We start from the raw sequence: 7,391 nt of genomic DNA on the forward strand, positions 1-7,391 counted from the left end.
AAAGTGCAATATTCTACTTTATCTTTTACAAGATAAATACTTATTTCTCAAGATGCATAGTAATATTTTTCTGGTCTGTCACCAAACTCATTGCCTGTGAGTGCTTTTGGAGCAGGGGCTATGTCTAATTCATCTGTTATGTGGTATCCCCAGAATAAATACAATATCCCGGGAAATAGTAGGTACTCAGTAAATATTTGGGGAATGAAACTTAACAGACAACAAAACAATTTGAATGTATCTAAGATAAAACATCAAAAACTCTAATTTGTCTTATTGAGAATCTAATGTGTTGCCTCCTAATGAGGCAAAAATGCATCTGGTGATATGACAGTTTAGTAAATGTGTTTGTCATTTTAAATGTTTGCATACATTTGCAAACCAGGGACACATTCTATTTCTGATAAATTCAACCTGTGTAAAGAAGTTAATATTAATGAACAATTGTGTATCTACCAAGTTAATATTAATGCACAATTGTGTATCTACCTCTACCTCAAAAGGTAAGACCTCTTTGTATTTCTAGTGAAAATATATTTTAATATAATTGCATGCTATTAGGTATTTTCTATTTAGTTAAAATTAATACTAATATCAGGCACTTGGACTGAAACATCACCTACTCATTTTGATTTTGAGTTTCCCTCTTCATTTGGTCTTCCCTTTTTTTTTTTTCTTTTCAGAAATGATAAAGTATAAACCAGACTGTACCACTTAGTTTGAACATTGGCTTTCTCAGTGCCAGGCATAAGTTTGGGTTTCTTTCTGCAACCCAGGGCCAGTGGAACCGCTACTGTTAAGCCACCCCATAACACAGTCGGGATCTCCAGGATTCTGGTCTGAGAGTTCTGAGATTATTCACTCTTGCTCTAAGTTCAGAATGCAGCTTATGCACCTATAGAGAAGAAGGATTCTAGAAGCTATTTTCTTTGGGGGTAGATTCAAATATTTTGGTAAAACAAATAGCTCCATGAAGATAATTCAAGAAAAAGATGGGGAGGCCATACTAATAATCCACTAAGAAAAGATGTGTTCTTAATCTTTGTATTAGTCAGGGTTCTCCTGAGAACCAATAGGATATATTTGTGTATAGATAAATAGAAAGAGATTTATTATGAGGAATTGGCTTACATGATTATGGAGGCTGAGAGTTCCCATGATCTGCCCTCTATAATCTGGAGGCACAGGAAATCTGGTTGTGCAGTTCCAGTCCAAACCCAAAGGCCTGAGAACCAGGGGAGCCAACGGTTTAAGTTCCCGTCTGAGTCTGAAGGCCTGAGCACTGGGGGCTGAGGGTGTACAGTCGTGGTCCAAGTTTGAAGGCCTGAGAAGCAGGAGTGTCGTTGTTGGTGGGCAGGAGAAAATGGCTGTTGCAACTCAAGCAGAGAGCAAATTCATGCTTCCTTTGTCTTTTTGTTCTATTCAGGCCCTCAATGGATTGGATGATGTCCACCTGCAGTGGTGTGGGCAATCTTCTTTACTCAGTCAAACGATTCAAATGCTAATCTCTTCCAGAAATATCCTTACAGATGCTTCCAGAAATTATGTTTTACCAGCTATCTGGGCATCCCTTAGCCCAGTCAAGTTGACGCATAAAATTATCCATCATAATTTTCAATTAAAACGTTCTTATCTGAATAGCTAATCTTCAGGACAGTGGCTCTCACATTTCTTGATTGTGAATCGTCCAAATTCATTATTTCTCTTCCTTTAAAAAATTTTTCCATGTAAATTGTGTGCTCCAGTACCTGTCTTGCCCTGGGTAGCAATTATGATTTAGCAAAGCAGTGTGTATAAAGGGAGTGCAAAAGGAGACTCTCACATAAACTCATTTGGCTACTTATTTTGTGTTCTAGTAACAGCTCCATGGACTATAAAATTAGCATTACTGGGTAAAATTAAGCATGGATATTTATTGCCTGCAGATTATATTAATAATTGTGGTCTTTTCAATGACTATCTTAGCAATAAAGAATTAGCTCTTTATAAGTATGAAGACCTATGTGTAAGAGGGGCTAACAATGAGACATGCGATGATGAAATAGAAAAGATTTTTTTAAAGTAGGGATTATTAAATCTCATAAAAATTTATGGAAGGTAGTCCAAAAATCAGTAAAGGTCAGGTACTTGATGATGATGATTATACATAAAGGTAATAATAATAAAAGCCAAAACCCACATTCTGGAGCACAATTTTGGAAGTGAGAATAAAATGAGGTGGAGGAATTCAGAAAGGTGACTAGTTCAAGTAAACTTCTCTTTTACATACTTTTCCAATTCCAATCAAAACCCTCTAGTACTGAAATGCGAACTGATCAACTAGGGCATTAAAAAAAAAATCTCACTTCGAACTTCATCAAGGCCAAGAGCAAATGACTTATCTCAGAGAAATGAAGAGGACCTTCATCCCAGCAGTTTCAATGGGGGTGGGTTGTGTTTCATAAGCAAACACACAAAATTATGAAAATGAGCATGTGTGAGGTTTAATAGCTAATTTTCCAAGTTGATTATCTTGGTCAGTTCGTTGGGATGCTCTTCTTAGCTAATTTAATTTGTTTCATCTTTTTATTGTCTCGCTTAAATAGCAATTAGGGGAGATAGCACTCCATTTCACCTTCTACTTGCCCCTTTGCTAAATCATGATTTCACCCTGTGCCAGATAGTTATGGGTGTGTGAAGAGAAGGCACCAGTGAAAGGCAGAGTGGGTGAACATACTTGACTCAAACCTGAAAGTGTGTGTGTATGTGTGTGTGTGTGTGTGTGTGTGTGTGTGTGTGTGTGTGTGTAGCGAATACCATAGAACAACTCATTTATTCATGTATTCAGAAATGTGAAACATTGCTACTTGGAAATTCAGATTCATCTATATGATACCAACGAGCATGCTGCAGCTATTTGAAAGTCAGTTTTCAACCTGGGTAAAATATCAGAACCCTTGTATTTTGTACTTCCTGTTTTAAAACTATGTATTGTATATGCAACGAACAGCTGTTAAATGCTATAATATTTTTTAGTATATTGTCATTAATAAGAGTTTATGAAGTGCTTGTTTATGTACCCCTATCTTAGGCAAGTCCAAAGGGGACTTCCTGGATATTAGTTGTTAGTTTCTCCACTAACAGATTTTTTACTCTGCTCCTGAAACGCTATATATTCTGATGAAAACAGTATGCAGGGCCTCACTCAACATGTGTTGATTTTGTGCCTTTTTCTCAGACAGCTTTACTTGGGTGTGAAAAGGCAAACAAATATGAAATCGAATGTGATAAACAAATTGCTTAGCTGTAATGGAGACTTTTTAGTGTAGGTTGGTCAGTGAGGTTAGGTTAGAAGATTCCTTCAAGTGGCAAAATATTGGTGAGAGAGAGCGATTGACATGGCCTGGGTGTCAACCTGTGGGGTTCTCAACAGACAGGTGACTCTTGCTTCTTTGCAGAATCCACAAAAAGCCACAATAATAATTGTGCATATTTCCATCCTGTCCATTTAGTCCTTAGGTTCATACAGTCCAAAGAAATGAGGGGAAATGTATAAACACCAGCTTCACTGGGACTAAGATTATTAAAGAGAAAGCAGAAATTTATACATCTTCAAAATAGTATTTGCTCTCAGGTATCTACTTCTAAATCATGATAGAACTCTACAAGCCTTTAGCATTACTAATTTTCTTTGTTTACCTTTCATTTTCTTGAATTCGTGAAAGTAGAATGTTTCTCTTCAAATTGTGATATGACAATGAGAGAGAAAAAGCCTCACTCCCCTAGGAAGGCAAATGAAACTCAGAAATACAACTGAAAAATCTGTCTTCAACTCAGCAGTTTTTGCCTCATTGTAAAAGTTGTCCAGAAAGAACAAATTGTCTTAATAGCAGAGGGACTGTCGCATGATTCTCTAGTTATTCCTGTAACTAGATTTTATTAACCTTTTAAGGTGTTTGTATACTGAGTGAAGGGCCTTAGTGTGTGTCTGAAACATTGGAGGTGCTCATTATTTATTGAATGAATAAGTGAACAAATGCATAAGCGAGGAATCTGAAAGGCCATCGGAAGCATCAAGATGGCAAGCCTTCCTTCCCTGGCTTTGTGGTGTGTTGACATTGGGAAAAGGAGCAGCCTTCACTTTAGTAGGGGAGGTAGCGTCTTCAGTGGAAATTCTAGCATACAGGCGGAGAGAGCATTCTGGGAAAAGGTTGAGGGTTTAGGGGGGTTTATTTACTTTGAAGTTGGAATGAAGGCACTGGGGAAGGGATTATCCAGGAGTGCAGCCATGAGAAGATGATTTTCTCAGGAGGAAATATAGAACTAAATCAGGATAGGGGTGTGGGAGAGGGGCAGTGACTTGACAGAGGGGGTTTATACTTTGGCAGTTTAGGAAGACCTGGATGAAATGTAAGTGGGATAAAATGGCCTCAAGGTTCCATTGTGAAATTGTTTCCATCCTGCAGTGTATCAGGATGTGCGTGATCTTGTTATATGCCTTCTGTCCTATAAACTCCCAGAAATGCATGTCCTCCACGGAGCCTGGCACATAGTAGGTGTTTAGCAAGTTTATTGATAACATGAATTAAGACGTATAGTGGCAGGAAATGCAGGATATAGGCTTGAAATGAAGATTGTCTTTGCTTCTGACTACTAGGCCTGACTTGTGTTGCAAAATTACTTTTGGCAAATTTGTTCCGATAACTTGCAGCACTTCCCTGTGGAAGATGGATTTGAACTGTTCTAAAGAACCTCAAAGTGCAGAACTAAGGACATGAGGTAGAAGTGAGAAAGAAGCAGATTTCAGCAGAGAATTTTCTAACGACTGAAGTTATTCGGAATTTAAGAAGTGCTGTCTTAAAAGTGTAGAGAGCTTCTTAACCCAGAAAGTATGCAGATAAAAACTGAATGACTGTGTCTCAGGGTTGTTTTAGAGAGGGTCCATGCATTGGGAAAGAGCTTGGTTTTTTCTACTACTAAAGATTTAGAATTATTTTTGTGTGTGGTATTGCATGAGAGTCCAATACAATAAAATAAAAGCAATATATTTGGGAAAGGTTACTTACATACTATTTCTGAAAAGGGAAATAGAGAAAAAGATTGCATCCATATTATCATTATATCATTTGCCAGTACGTGTAGTGCAGAAAACTATTTAAACTTAAGAAACTATTTAAGATGTGCTATGCAGAATGTAGGAACCAACCTGAATTAAGCAGGAAGAGATTGAAGAGGACTTGAGTCATTGGGAAAGGCTTCATGAAGTGGTTGGTTGATTAACTGGGCTGCAGGAAAAGGTTGGAATGAGGACCTGTGAAGGGGGACGTCCCTCTGGTGAGGGCTGAGGCTTGAGGACCAGCCGGAGGAGGATGCCAGAGCCTGACCTGTGGCAAGTGCGGGGAGGAAGCTGAGTGATTGGGCTCACCAGTTCCTATGTGTGCGCTGCATAATGATCAAGGAATCAATCCAAGAAGAGATATAAAAATTATAAATATATATGCACCCAACATAGGAGCACCTCAATACATAAGGCAACTGCTAACAGCTATAAAAGAGGAAATAGACAGTAAAACAAGAATAGCGGGGGACTTTAACACCTCACTTAAACCAATGGACAGATCATCCAAACAGAAAATTAATAAGGAAACACAAGCTTTAGATGACACAATAGACCAGAGAGATTTAATTGATATTTATAGGACATTCCATCCAAAACCAGCAGATTACACTTTCTTCTCAAGTGCACGTGGAACATTCTCCAGGATTGATCACATCTTGGGTCACAAATCCAGCCTCAGTAAATTTAAGAAAACTGAAATCATATCAAGCATCTTTTCTGACCACAACGCTATGAGATTAGAAATCAATTACAGGGGAAAAAAACGTAAAAAACTCAAACACATGGAGGCTAAACAATGCGTTACTAAATAACCAAGAGATCACTGAAGAAATCAAAGAGGAAATAAAAAAATACCTGGAAACAAGTGACAATGAAAACACAACAATCCAAAACCTATGGGATGCAGCATAAGCAGTTCTAAGAGGGAAGTTTATAGCAATACAATCCTACCTTGAGAAACAAGAAACATCTCAAATAAACAGTCTAACCTTACACCTAAAAGAACTAGAGAAAGAAGAACAAACAAAACCCAAAGTTAGTAGAAGGAAAGAAATCATAAAGATCAGAGCAGAAATAAATGAAATAGAAACAAAACAATAGCAAAGATCAATAAAACTAAAAGCTGGTTCTTTGAGAAGATAAAATTGATAAACCATTAACCCGACTCATCAAGAAAAAGAGGGAGAGGACCCAAATCATTAAAATTAGAAATGAAAAAGGACAAGTTACAGCAGACATCACAGAAATGCAAAGCATCCTAAGAGACTACTACAAGCAACTCTATGCTGATAAAATGGACAACTGGAAGAAACGGACAAATTGTTAGAGAGGTATAACCTTCCAAGACTGAACCAGGAAGAAATAGAAAATATGAACAGAACAATCAAAAGTAATGAAATTGAAACTGTGATTAAAAACCTTCCAACAAACAAAAGCCCAGGACAAGATGGCTTTACAGGTGAATTCTATCAAACATTTAGAGAAGAGCTAACACCCATCCTTCTCAAATTCTTCCAAAAAATTGCAGAGGAAGGAGCGTTCCCAAACTCATTCTATGAGGTCACCATCACCCTGATATCAAAACCAGACGAAGATACTACAAAATAAGAAAATTACAGACCAATATCACTAATGAATATAGATGCAAACCCCCTCAACAAAATACTAGCAAACAGAATCCAACAACACATTAAAGGGATCATACACCATGATCAAGTGGGCTTTATCCCAGGGATGCAAGGATTCTTCAGTATATGCAAATCAATCAATGTGATACACCACATTAACAAACTGAAGAAGGAAAACCATATGATCATCTCAATAGATGCAGAAAAAGCTTTTGACAAAATTCAACACCCATTTATGATAAAAACTCTCCAGAAAGTGGGCATAGAGGAAACCTATCTCAACATAATAAAGGCCATATATGACAAACCCACAGCAAACATCATTCTCAATGGCGAAAAACTGAAAGCATTTCCTCTAAGATCAGGAACAAGACAAGGATGTCTACTCTTACCGCTATTATTCAACATAGTTTTGGAATTCCTAGCCATGGCAATCAGAGAAGAAAAAGAAATAAAAGGAATACAAATTGGAAAAGAAGAAGTAAAACTGTCACTGTTTGCAGATGACATGATACAATACATAGAGAATCCTAAGGATGCCGCCAGAAAGCTACTAGAGCTAATCAATGCATTTGGTAAAGTTGTAGGATACAAAATTAATGCACAGAAGTCTCTTGCATTCCTATACACTAATGATGAAAAATGTGAAAGAGAAATTAAGGAAA

Source organism: Phocoena sinus, chromosome 2 (genome assembly GCF_008692025.1).
Source record: "Phocoena sinus isolate mPhoSin1 chromosome 2, mPhoSin1.pri, whole genome shotgun sequence".
Lineage (NCBI taxonomy): Eukaryota > Metazoa > Chordata > Mammalia > Artiodactyla > Phocoenidae > Phocoena > Phocoena sinus.